This window comes from Natator depressus, chromosome 9, assembly GCF_965152275.1.
Source record: "Natator depressus isolate rNatDep1 chromosome 9, rNatDep2.hap1, whole genome shotgun sequence".
NCBI classification, from domain to species: domain Eukaryota; kingdom Metazoa; phylum Chordata; order Testudines; family Cheloniidae; genus Natator; species Natator depressus.
Window position 1 is genome coordinate 77,190,145 of NC_134242.1, and position 13,972 is coordinate 77,204,116.

A 13,972-nucleotide genomic window follows, 5' to 3' on the forward strand; every position below is an offset into this window, starting at 1 on the left:
TATATGAAACACGAAGCTGTTACGCTGGGAACAGCAGGGGAGGGGAGCAGGGGCCAGAGGGCAATCTGAGTTTAGAAAACATTCTTCTTACCAAAACTATGGGATTGGAATTTCAAAACCCCACATGGGAACAACATTATAACAAAGAGCCAAGGAAACAAGCTGACACTGTATGTAGCAGAATCTGCGGAGTGGAATATGAGACCCAGGACAAAGGGGAGATGGGGCACAGTGGCACAGGAAGAAAATTCAAACAATGCATCCGCTGGTGGGGTGGAGGGACGGGGGGAGGTTTCATGAGCATCCTGCTTTGTAGCTCACCCATTTTTCAGTTTAATCCTCAAGTAAGGAAGATTCTACCCTTTTAAATTAAGTCTTACTGGAGAGCAAGGGTGAAATCCCGATCCCATTGGATTCAATGGGGCCAGGATTTTACCCCAATGAACAGACCAAGAGTTTGCAATAAAGCTGCTAGGGAATTGGTCCTGCTCCTATTTAAATCAATGGCTAAACCCTATTAGTTCAAGGGCCCTTTAGGCTGGCTCGTTAGGAGTTCTGTTATCCTGAGTGGGGAAAGATGAGGGGCTAGAGTTGATTGAAAATAGGGGTTATTTTCTGCCAAAAAACTCAAACAAAATGAAATATATTAGTTATGTTCAAAGAGTTTCACAGATTTGTGTTTTTTGTTTTCCCACCAGAACAAAACAATCAGTGTAGGAGGTTTGATTTTTTGGTTTTGGTTTTGGTTTTGTTGTTGTTCCGCTCCACCCACCCCCTTTCCCTCACTTTTTTCAATGGGAGAAAGGTGGGTTATGTGGGAGAGGGAGCGGTGCATGTTATCGCCCCCGCCGCCCCCCGCCCAGTTAATTGCATTGGGGAGGTATATTCGGGTTCTAGTGCTACCTCAGTATAGAGTGTCACCATTTGGATGGCTTTACTATTGGGTGTTTTCCATTGCTCCGCTACCCACTCCCCACCCAAAGAGTCAGAATGTGCAGGAAAAGGCTTCCATAGCAACGTGAAGAAGAAGAAGAAGCAGCAGTCAGAGAGAGGGTGTATCAATACCAGTGATTAAAGTGGCATTGGGTGTCCTGTGCCGGAATAGAAGAAAGGAAAGTGAGCCAGGCCAGAAAACGTAAATAAACAATCACATATGGTTCCTGGGACCCAGGCAGGGAAACCTCTAATCAGCTTCTATTTAACAAATTGTCTAAGTAACACTATGAGCTCATGCCTCAGAGACGTAGTAACTGGCTACATTAGGGCTGCCTGAGCCAATCCAGTCCCCTGAAGGCTGACTGAGACAATAATAAAACCACAAAGAGGCCTGTAAGCCTTTCCAGCTGCTTGCTGATAGTGCCTCGCTGTACTGTATACCTCTCAAGTGGAAAGGACACAGAGCTCCTGACCTGCCATGTGGGGCTAGGAAGGTTGTACCTGCCCAGTGAATGCAGTGCATTTGCTCTGTCTGAGGGATTGGCAAGGAAACCAAGTGCTCCTAACTTTGCCTGTGGTGACCAGTCACCAGAATTTGCCAGGAGCTGAAGCAATGAAGGGAAAAAAACCTGGCAGCTCATTTGCCAAAACAATCTGGTCCCCTCTTGGGAAACATGGGAAAAGACACAAGGAGAAGATGGTCTTGGAGGAATAGTTTTCTGGGCTGTAGCCCATCCGCTCTCCTTTTTTGTGGAGTGTTTGTCTTGTGCAGGATGCCAGTGATGTCTGGTGTTGCCAGAACTTAGCACAGAAAAATAAATGTTTCCACAAGGGAGACCTGGTTGATATTCCAGAGGGAAGTAGTGGTTCTGGGAGATTATCCCTGATGATACTAAACAGGGCACACACCTCTACAGTCACCACACTGTCAAACTCAAACACTCACCAGCAACCCCGCAGACTCCACATGGGATCAGAGACCAGCAAATTGCATGAGCTAAATCCATTCCCAGTGTAACTCCACTGAAGTCAACAGACTTACACCAAGGATGAATTTGGCTCTGCTTGCCTTTCTTCTTTTTTATTCCCCTTGTCATGAGCAGCAGCATCTTTGCTGCTCTCTGCTCCTTGTGGACCAGATTTGTGAAGAATCACTTCTCCATGAGACTTACATGTGCACAGGCAATTCCTGATCTACATGCAAAACTCTCTGTGTTCATGCACATGACTTGCACAGGCACCCTGGGAATTGTACATGGAAGCAGGGCTCACACAAAAGTGCATCTTTGAAAATCTGACTCTTGATGTTGGATTCTAATCAGGACTCAACATTTAAGGAACTGCATGGGGGGAACTCCTGTAGTCCACAGCATAAATCTGTCTTGGGGAGCAGATGTAGTACAGGCAGCCACTACAGATCTTCTCTCTTTGCTTCCAGATTTGGCACTGCACCCTAACACTGACTTGTGGGGTGGAGGTGGTACTACATGACTCTTACAATATAGTTCAGTTGTGATCTGCAATAGGTCCTGCTGTTCCAAATAGTTCCAGTGGTACACCACAATGGTAATCTGCACCACGCCATTGTTCTTTCATCCCTCAGTGTGCTAATCTACGCTGCCTCAATACAGACCTGCCCCCAGATTATACTGTCATTAGAGCACAGCCACAGCTCCATTCAGCTAAACCAGATTTTTTTATTCCAGGAACCTCTAACCAACAGCAGGGATCATCTTGCAAAGAGAAACCTCAATCTAGCACCCCAGCAGCCTGTTCTCATGACATCTAGCTAACTCCCAAGAGAGTTCATGTGACTGCAAGCACTGCTCAGTTACTACAGTTTTGGAACGCTTCCAGCAAATAGTTTGAACTATATTTTGGTCCATAGTAGGAATGGACCTGAGGCCAGCTAACTCATTTCCCTTGTGAGCTAAGCAAGGTTTGAGCCCACATCTCCGGCACTGAAAAGGCTGGGGCCCTAATCCCTCCACGCCAAGCAGCTCCTGACACTTTTTTTAATATATCCTGCCTAAATCTGGGACGAGAGCTGCAGACGGGCTGCATGACTTGAGTGGAGATAAGACCGTTCTCACATTACCCGAGCCTGGCTTTTTGTGACTTGATAATAATTATGACTTATTCTAACATAAAAGAAACCCTTCAGAAAGTTTCCCCTACTTTGCCTCTACCCCATGCTCCATCCTGAATGCACCCCTTCCCCCACAGGTCTTCCCAGTTTTCAGCAATCTGAGATACAGGGGTTTCTTTGAAAATGCTCCATTCTGGCATGTTTCCCAGCAAAGTTTCAAATGGCAGCAGGTAATATTCTCCATGCTCCTTTATGGAAACCAGAGATTCTGTCTCTTCCACAAGCTTGACGTAAATTCCCACACCTTAGCATGGCATTGGTGTGCATATAGGGAAGCCGGGGAAGAGTGGTTTCTTTGGTGGGGTTGGTCATTTATTAGCAGATATTAAACAAAGGGGGTTGTTTGCTAACATTCTACTCTCCTCTCCCTAAGGATTTGATGTCAATCAAATCTCACTCTAAAGCTGCTTAGGGATCCTTAAGAAACTTTACAAGTGTTTTTCCTCCACACACACAAGTATAGGATGGGACTTTGGCGTTGCTGTTGAATTTACTTAGAAGATGCTCAGCTACTACAGTGATGGGCAGTAGGCTAGATAGATAGATGTGTGGCTCTGGTCCTGTGCATTGAATTACTGCTTAGTCATTGAAATCGGAAACATATACAGGGCAGCTGGAAAGACACCTTTTCAATGGTTAATAATCAAGGTAGAATGACAAACCCACTCAGTGGTGTTGGGAATGGAGCACAAGCCAATTTCTGTCAATACCTCCAAAATTCCCTATTCTCCAGTACTCAGGGCTCTGAAAGTCACAGATCTCAGCATCAGATTCTATATTTCTACAGCCCCAAGAATGGGCCATGTCTCCTGCAGATAATATGACAAGAGTCCCATGCTCAGGAGTCTCCAGTCTAAATAGTAAGGAATTACTTTGCAAAAATATGGTTCTGAGAAGTGACCTGGTTACAAATAACAGATTCCCTTTGCCATGAATTTCCTTTGCTGTCCCTTCCTTCCCATCCCCAGCATATGGCTGCGGCCTCACCAAGTGGCCCATGTGTTCAGCACTGCACATAGATTCTTCAGGCAGTGAAGGGGAAGACTGTTCGGTCCTGTACGGGGTCATTTTGGAAGTGGATTCTTTTGGATTGTCCCATTAACACAGTTGGTGATATTATGGTGTTCTCCAGGGACAGCAGTGGTGCACTGAGCACACAGAGGTAACATAGGTACAGACGAAGCCTGCTCCAGTCTACAGCTGAGAGTGCGCCCATGTGTTACACAGTCCCTGAAAGATTTGCTGCTCTGTCACTGTCTCAAATTGTGAAGTTTGGATCTGGAATCAGATTTTAATCCAAATGTCCCCAAAGTTCGGGGGGGGGGGAGGGGGGCGGGAAGTGGATTCTCTGTGTCTGACCATTGTATGGTTCTGGGGAGGGATCTTTGAGATCCTGAAGGAAATCACAGAGTGGTTTCTCCAACAAGGAGAGGGTGTGCTCCAGAACCTGCTGTAATTTCCCTTTACACTGCTTCACTTGCCATTGGGCACCACCAGGGTAAAGACCATCGCAGTGCCAGGTTCTTCTGAGCCAACTCAGAATGACATCTCTACTTTTTTGCGGAGCTGCTGCTTCCAGCATGTGTTGGTGCAGGGACCCTGTGCGTGGTGGAATTGAGCCAAGAAAAGAGAGACGCCCTGTGTTAATGTAGGAAATGGGGTGTCATGTCCTCAAGGTACGTGCTCAAAGAGCAGGAGAAGGGAGTGTGCAGTCTTTATCTTTTAATGGAGCAGTTTAAGATGGTATCACTGGTTTATGTGCCAGCAATAAAAGTGAAAAGTCAATGGCAAGGCTGCTGCCCGGCTGAGCATGACATGACATCCTTCGTTGCCATATAATTTATAAACAGGCTTTGTGTGTGTAAAGATAACTGGGTCTGACGCTCCCAAGCACAATGTGAGGGGGGATAGATGGCAGAGAGGCGCCTGCATGATCCCTGCAGCTCTCTGGGAGAGGAGTTATTGCTCTCAAAACACAGGACGGGGAAGGAATAAAGTAGAAATTAGCTGAAAATAGCCGTTTAGTGCTATTAAATTCAAATTCAGCCCTGGCACAAGCAGGCACGGCTGTCATTGGCTTCAGCGTGGGCCTCATTGGGGGGTGCACACGCTGATGTCAAAGCTGTGTTTGCCCCTGCATCTCAGGTTATTTTCTTTTTAATTCGTGGGCAAGGAAAGAAAGAAAATGATCAGATGAACTAAGGACACAGGTATGAAATTCAGCCCCGGTTGGCTTGAAGATACGTTCAACATCTTGACCCATTAGAGCCAGATTCCCATTTACACTAAGGCTGCTTTGCAACACCATGGCAGCCTTTTGTGGCCTATACTCACTTTAAGCTGTACAAGTCTGTGCTCACTTTAAGGCTCCCTTGCACAGCCCACAGCCCTAGCATAAAGGAGAATAAGGCCCTTAGAATGGACTTAGCCCAGAACTGGATTCAAACTGAAAGTGAAACACCAGGGTGTGAAGCCAACTTGGAGCAAAGTTAATTAAAATCTTCCCTTAAACCCCTTTGAAGTTAAACGTCCAGGCTTCAAGCTGCTCTTAATCTGCATCACATTGAGTAGCCAAATACATTGGCAGCACAGTACAGCAGGACCTTGCTAATCTGCCCTTCATAATTTTGGACACACAAAAATGGCCATCTCTCTCTGCATCTCGACACAGGTTTAATAGCAGAGCCATCACACTCAAGGTCTCATACTGCTAAGACTTCATCATTTTGACAGTGATGATTACTGCATATTCACTAGGACATTACAAAGCATGAACATAAATAATTGAAACTAAGCTACACTTGTCACAGCGAATGTACAAAGTGCTTTTTGTGATGCCCTAACCTTGCTTCTTTATTTATTATGTTTGTTTGCCTATTCGTTAATTTGCAAAATGGCTCTCCAAGTCATCACTGCCAATTAGAGAGGTTCTACTCTCAGTGTGTGCATAGCAAACTAGTTGTCCTCATCATAAGTGAGGGACTGGAAAAGGCCTGTCATTGCTGTTTTCCCATGCAAATTGTACAAAATCCAGGCCCAACAGCCCCCCTGTAAAGATTGTGTGCAGTAGCCAAACTGTTTGCTTTGTGCTTTGTCACGTATATCCAGCTAGTCCTCATCTTCCACTCCCCATCTGTACATTAGCATTCCCCAAATCCTTTTAATGCAGTGACTCCGATAACGGATCTGGCTGTACTGGGGTTTTTTTTTTATTTCCCTCTGACACATAACCCAGCTGGCTGGGTGGCAGTTCAAGGAGGAATCAAACATTCAGAAACAAAAAAGTAAATCAAGTCACCATTTTACATCTCTTTAAGCTGTTTCCCTCTTAGAGTTCCCCAGATTCTGTCCCTGGTAGCAGGAGGAGTTATGATTTGGACTTGTAGGGAGGGCTTGCCAGAGGCTGTCATGCTTATTAAGAGGAGGAATGAGTTCCACCAGGCGGAAGGGATCTTTGTTACATTAGAGAGAAAGCTAGTGAAGAGTTGTGCTGGGAAAAGGAAAGCTTCAGTGGGAAGGGTCCAGTGGACAGCCAGTCATCCTTTAGGTTGCAGGTCCTGAGTCACAGACTAAAGTGAGGGGGAGAGAAGGGAAGGAGCAAAAGACAGCAGCTTCTTGTGGGCTTACTGTTGAGGAGGGGGAGACAGACAGAGAATGTGAATGCGAGGGAAAGGACGTGCCTGACACCCCAAGTAAACACAAGCAGGTACCTGGTTTGCATATTCCCCATTTACTGGCTTCCTTGGATACAGCTGGAACTTGTAGTCCCCACAGAGAAACTAGGTCCCACCCAGCACTTAGGGGCTCTCTTTCCTCACAGTCTCCGGAGTTCAGGCAGGCCAAAGGCTGAACAGAAGAGTAGCTCTCACAGGTGTCTGCCCAGCCTGGCTGTACACCAGGTTCTATTGTCTCACAGCACCTCGTACTTCCTCCCCACCAGACAGAGCTGTGGGGTGAGATCAGGGTTTGCCGCTAGAATGCAGCATGCTGTACCCTGTGATCGTTCGAAATTACTGAGGTTGGGATAGACTTTCCCAGCTTTTCATGCACAAGATAACAGCGAGTGGGGATACTTAGATAGCCATGCTTATTGTCATGTCATGGACTGTGTATCCACAGCCATGGGAGAAGCAAAGACCCCTTCAACACGTCTCTTCCAAGCACAGGAACGGACTGGCCTTGTTGCATGTGGTCACTGCTGCACACAGAGCCCTTGTCTTTGGGCATACCACACATCTAGTACATGCCTTTGGACACTCTACTCAGCTAGCCCATGCATTCTTCTTGCAGGCGCGAAGCATATGCTCACACTCTGCCTGTTTTTCTTGGGGGGTGGGGGACCTTTGGAGCTTCTGCTGGGCCTAATCATTTTTCCCCAAGTCACTTAATATAGAAACTTGTTGAGATTTCCTAATCTAAGAGATGATGATAACCTGAGGAATTTCCAGTCAGGCTTCATTGGCCATGGCATTTCACTGCTCTTTCAAAAATCCCTGGTGTTTTCCTATCCCAAATCACAGAAAAAACAGAAAACAAATCAATCCATGTAATAACAGCATGAACAGCTTCTCAGTAACCATGGAGCGGGATGGAGAGGAAGGGAGGAGAGGACAGATAGGGAGAAAAAGTACAGAGATGGGGAACAGCAGCATTTATGGACTCATTGGAAACTATCAATCATTATTAGTGCAATAGGCTATTTAGAGCTGGTGAGTATTAAATTCCAACAGAAAGGGAGTCAGTTTGATGAATAACAGAGGGAAAACACTCCCACTGGAAAAGAATAAAAACAAGAGTTCTCCTTACCTCCACACCTCAACTCCAAGCCAAACATTCCCCACCTGAGAGAAGCTACTACGGGAAACACTGAGTGTCTGAGAGAGGAGCCAAGAAGGAGGAGAGCAAGGGAAAGTGTGGGGAAATCGTATGGTGAAAGAAGAGAAAGCTGCAGAGAGTCAGTGAGCTCTGGGGACTGTGTATGTTGTTATGGGGACATTTAAGGGCCCCCATCTTTCACAGCCCAGACCGCCATCCAATGGGGAGGGGGTCATGCTCTACCTTAATTATTAGTGACTGCGGCAAGTTGGTTCAGAAAAGTTAAGACCCCCGTCTTCCTCCAGACCTTTCCAGGTTCAAAAATATTCAGTTAACCTGCTCTTCCAAGCAGGGTCCACATCTACATGTGTGTCTGTAAAGCATCATACATATCTAGAGTCATAAATATTGTTGAATGCCAAGACTGGCACGGCTCAAAGACCAAGAGAGACACTGTCCCTGCCCCAAGGAATGTATAATCTAGTTCAGACTCAGGCTGAGCATTCCAGGCCGATATAACACAGCTGTGTAATAATAAATGGAAATCATTTATAACGTTCTCTGGTGCCTCTGTGCTTTCCTGTTTGTGGCTGTTCTGAAGATTCACGACCAATGCTAGAAGGACTACCCTCACGACTTTTCCAACCCCCAACAGATATCTCACACTGGACTCCACACTGTGGTCACCAGAGCAAGTCAGTAGTAGCACCGCCACTTAAATACACCTGCTAGCAATGGGACCTGAATTTTTGCAGACCCTACAGACTCCTCTGACTTCAGCAGCATTTGGTTTCTGGTAGGCATAGAGGACTCTGCTGAGATTCAACAATCCCAGAGAAGTAAGTAAGTAAATTGTCCTAAAAGAACGGACTGAATTCAAAGGTTGGTGCCGTGCCTCTCCTTTATGTCTCTCAATAATGGACTAGGGTGTTGGAGTGCAGGGGATAGGGTAATGTTAAACTAGACAAATTATGAAAAGAGTGAATAATTACATTCGGGGTATTTGATTTTACAATGAAGAATTAACTTAGCACAAATGTAAATTTGAAAGGGAAAGGCTGAAAGAGCTTAGGTGACCTTTTCCTGGAGCCATGTGGGTTGTCGCTACGATGAACGGAACACAGTGTCAGCACAAAAGTTTGCTAAACAATAAGGGAGATGACCAGTGAGGCCAAAGGCTAGAGCCCAGCACTGCCATGGGGAGAGACGTAGATTCCAGCCTGGCTGCCCACTCTCCACCTCAGTGGGGATGGGATGTGAAGGTCCTTTCCAGGGTTGGTGAGAGAGGACACACTAAGGAATGCCCCTCCCCCTTTCAGCACCCACCACCAGCAGGGGGGTCACTGTAGAGGTGCAAGAGAAGGTTTGATACTGTCCATATGGGGCATAGTGGAGTCCTACAAACTAGGGTCAGGAGAGTGAGCTCAGGGTGGTGACCTAAGTCACTTGGTCCCAAATGAGGGCTATACTTCCCTGATGTTACTTTTCCATAGAAACATTTGCTGTAGTTGGCCCAGGGACACTGTGTAATCCCTACTGGGAGGAGAGGGCTCTGTGAAGAAACCTTTCCATTAAGATGTCAGCCACACTCTGAAGCAGTTTGAGAACTCATGACCCTTGTGATGTGCTCTGTCTCTGCTCTCTGTGATGTGATTCCACGTCACTGAATGCCAGATGCTGAAAGAGTGGGGGCTTCCCCTTGATCCCATTCTGGGGCCTTCCTGGATGTGCAGACCCTGCATGTGGCATGTGTAACTGCCATATGGCAGCGGGCCTGGGGACAGCTCTGGGATGGGACAAAGACTCTTCTGTGGGTGTGTTTCAAATTAGGACCATTAAAGTCCCACAATTAGGAATGTAACTAAACCATAGTGTGAATCTTTAATAGAAAACATCCACACATGTATAGGAGAGGCCCTAATGAAGATGCCGACACTCTGAAGAGCCTCTCTCTAGTTATTGTGTGAGATCTGGTGGGATGGCTCCCACATGACATAGGATCAAAGAGACATACTCCAATCCTGAGGTCTCTCGGCCATTTCTGCCAACTTGGATCAGGGTTTTCTTCTGACTCAGATACATTTTTTCACACTTGTTTCCCCAGTTCCTAAATGCCTGGAGTGAAACTGGAAAATCTGAGACAATTTCAGATTCTTTTGCAGCAAAGCCAGGGCCAGGACAATAGAACTTTGAAGTTATTGACATATTGGCTTGGAAGGTTGTTTGGGGTTTTTTGGGAGGGGGATAAGAGGGGCTGTGTTGTTGTTTCCCGCATTAGGACAGAACATGGGGCTGCTGCTCTGCTATGTTTTATTTGTAGGTGTTTGCACAGCAATTGGAGAACATAAAGTGCTCTAGGTGAAAAGAGTGATCCTTATTGTTATACCTTCCCTTATTCTCTAGCTGTATTTTCATTAGAGCGTTACAAAAAACAAAGCAATTTTAGTTTAGTTTATTTAAATGTAAAATAAAACTTCAGTGCTTATGAAAGGTGATGGGTTGACAGCCCTGGGGAGTGAAGGGTTCTATCTACAGAACAGGGACAGCCTGGGCACAGTAAGGGTAAGCATCCCCTCCTTTGTCACCCACTACCTCACCAATGTACCCTGGCGGGTCCCACCTCTTGGAGATAAGCGGGGAGTTCAGTCACCAGGGACCATTCAGTCCTTGGCCTCTGTGCTGAAACTGCCAGCAACAGGCCAATTGGCATCAGTCATGGAGGATGTTCATTTGTCATGTGGACAGCTGTTAGCTAGGGACTGGGCTGACTTCCATGCACTCGTTCCACATAAGGGTCACCAGGCAGCCACCGGAGAGGGATCACTTTCAGCTGCCACTCCTCTGGGCCGAAACCCTGTTTGCCGCGCTCAGAAAGCCATTCCCTGCGATGCTGTTTGGGCCTGACTGCACAGGGACGTTGGAAATGAAGTCCCACCTGTGAGTGAAGTTGGTTAAAGGCTGAAGGGGATGGAGAATGTAGCAGCAGCCCCTACTGATGGCAGAATAACTGCAGACTGGAAATGTTGAATCTTCTTTCTGTCACAGTGGTTGTTTTAATGGATTTAGTAAAATATTCAAGCTTATAAGAGGGAAGCCCTCACATTCCAAACCCCTCTCCATCTGGATGTTGCCCAAATCCCATATTCCAGAAACAAGACATGGCAGATGCTCCAGCCTATGATAAAACTGGGGGATGACAGAGCATGGGGTGTGCATACATTGCTTAGCCTGGACTGATGAAAGATCATGAGGAGTCCTAGCCTAAGGCAGAATTAGAATTGGAGGACATTCTTGCCTCGTTTAGGACTAGAGAGCCTCCTTTGAGGCTTTGACGATGGTCTGACAAGTAGTAGGAATGCTGCTTGTAGTGGGGGTGTAGTTGTGTTGGGTGAGGTAATATCGTTTATTAGACCTACTCCTGTTGGTGAAAGAGACACGCTTGTGAGCTACGCAGAGCTCTTCTTCAGGTCTGAAGCTGGTTGAGTAAAAGGTATTACATCGCCCACCCAGGTTCTGGATGGCCTTTTGTGAGTAGGAGAGGCAGGCATCAGTGAGAAGGACTGGAGAGCTTCCTACAGTAGGTATGTAGGTATCCCAGTGGTGCGAGTGAATGGCTTCCCAGTGTTGAGGGTGGCCCCATGTGAGACCCAGAGGCAGGCATCCCTGAGGCAGGCCTGCTGCACTCTCTCTTGTCTAGTTTGGGTTGTTGTTGTTTTTTTTTTCATTTGACTGAGATTTATTCTCATTGTGATTCCATTCCCTGCTGGTGATAAAACGTTTGATGAGCTGCACTAACAGCCCAGACTCCGGCAGCCCCACAACACCCCTCTCTTCTCCCATCCCTGCCCCCGTCAAATATGTTTGTATTTTTTAACGTTGTAGGCAACAATCTTAAACCAAAACAGATGTGACAATGGATATTTATCTGCAGCATCTCAGTATGGGATTTTCTCTTAAACTCGATAAAATAAACTGCTCATGCTACAGAACAACATTGCTCCGAATATACAATACACAAGGGGCAGGAGGGGGAATTAGCAGATGAACTCAGCATTAAACCCATTTAAAATCAAAAGAGCAGTGAGATTTATGTACAAGGAGACTGGTTGGTTGCTTTTAATGAGATCCTGTTTTGTTTCTGGAGGCATGTAAACTCAGTGCAAAAAGGTTATCATTGATGCTGAACGCCACAGGTAAAGAAAGGGCCCGTCTGTCCAGGTGGGGAGCAGGGGATGTGGTGAGGGGTGAAGAATAGAATACCCACTTCCCGTAAAGGAGCAATGAGTCCTGTGCAGTAGGGGGAAGGGAGTAACACACAGGCAGTTCAGGAATATGCTGACTGACTAAGGAACGGAGGCGGAGAGGAAGGGGAGTCAAAGGGGAGGCATGAATTAAAACTAGATGACTATGTCTGAGTTTCACATACAAGCCTGTTCTAGCGGCTGCGCTAAGCGCCTGAGGGGCAATTTCATTTTCCATTACTCTCCCTGCCTTCTGGGATTGACTCATAATGTGAATGGTTTAGCACGAAGTCAACTTAATCAGCACACTGGCTGCCAGTATTACCTGTAAATTCAACACCTCAAACTTGCCTCTTTAGAAGCTACCATGGGCTTAATTTAGGGGTTCGGCCACTAGGGGTATGTCTACACTGCAGCTAGCAAGGACCCTCCGGCTCGTGTAGACTGATTCACGCTAGCGAGGTTCCGGCTGGGACGCCAAAACTAACAGTGTGTCCACTGCAGCCAGGCAGCTGCTTCAGCTCTCAAGCGCACCCCACTCTCTAGGTCTGGGTCGGGTAGCTAGCCCGAGGCTCTGCCAGAGGAGCTATATCCACACTGCTGTTTTTAACATGCTAGCCTGAGCTCTGCTAGTGCACATTTGTCAACCCAGGCTGGGATGCTCGCTCCCAGCTGCAAAGGTAGACATGCCCAAAAGAGCTTGATTGCAATTGTGTGTTAAGAATTGTGGGGCTCATGCTATGCAGTGGGACAGACCCGTAGCGTGACAGTCGAAGGGGAGGGAGATTGCTGGGTTTTGCAGTTGTATTGGTCAATTGTATGGAGAGTGGATGGGCTTTGCAGTGGGCTATTGGCAGACCAAGGGGGAGACTCTCAGCAACATGGGCTACCCCAAACACAACAAACCTATCCTGCAATCCTGTTCCGGTTTCCCATAGAATTTCCAACCAAGATCAAGATCTTGGTCCTTATCTTGGTCCAGGCACTCCATGGCTCTGGGATGAAGCATTGACCACTCTGCTTCTGGGGCACAGTGGAAGTGAATACCAGAAAGGTAAAGCTGATCTCTGTGTAGGACACAGCTTTCTCAGGGGGGCTGGTCCCAGACTATGGGACTAACTCCCATGAGAACTAAGGGTCATCCCATACTTCACCGCCTTCCGCTCCAAGTACCTCTCAACAAAGTAGGACATTTAGTATGAAGTGCGAGGGACTTTTGGTGATGTGACTAGACTGACATCCACTCACTCATTTCACGCAGGCCCAGCTGGGTTGGAAGAGATGTAGTGAGAAGGGGACTGACTACTGATCTTGACCCACAGAACATGGGCTGGTTTTCTGCTCCTAGAAATGTGCTTCAGTTCCAGTCCACTCAGCAGTCCAGCCCACAGGGCTCTAGTCTGTCACCCCATCTGTTCAATGTGTTTATATGGGGCAGGAGAGGAGGGCTAGTGAGGAAGCATGGGCTGTGTGCAGATGGCATCAGCTTTATAACTACATCTCTTCTGACCCAGCTGGTGCAGTTGAGTAACTTACCCACACTGCACGGGCAGTAGAGATTAGGGTGCAGATGAGGGTGAACAGAGATGGTGAGGAGGAAGGAAGCTGATTATACAAACACCCATCATTAGTTATGCCCATATGAAGGGAAGCAGGTGGGGAGTGGAGCTATGTAATAAAAAGTAATGTAATTATCAGGATGAGTGTATACCTTACTGACCCAAACCTCCAGCCCCATCACTCCAGTCGCCTTCTCTCTCCTATGTCTGCTCTATAACTGTAATTAGTTATTGCACTTCAGCTACAGCCTATACACCTTCCTTGTCCTCTT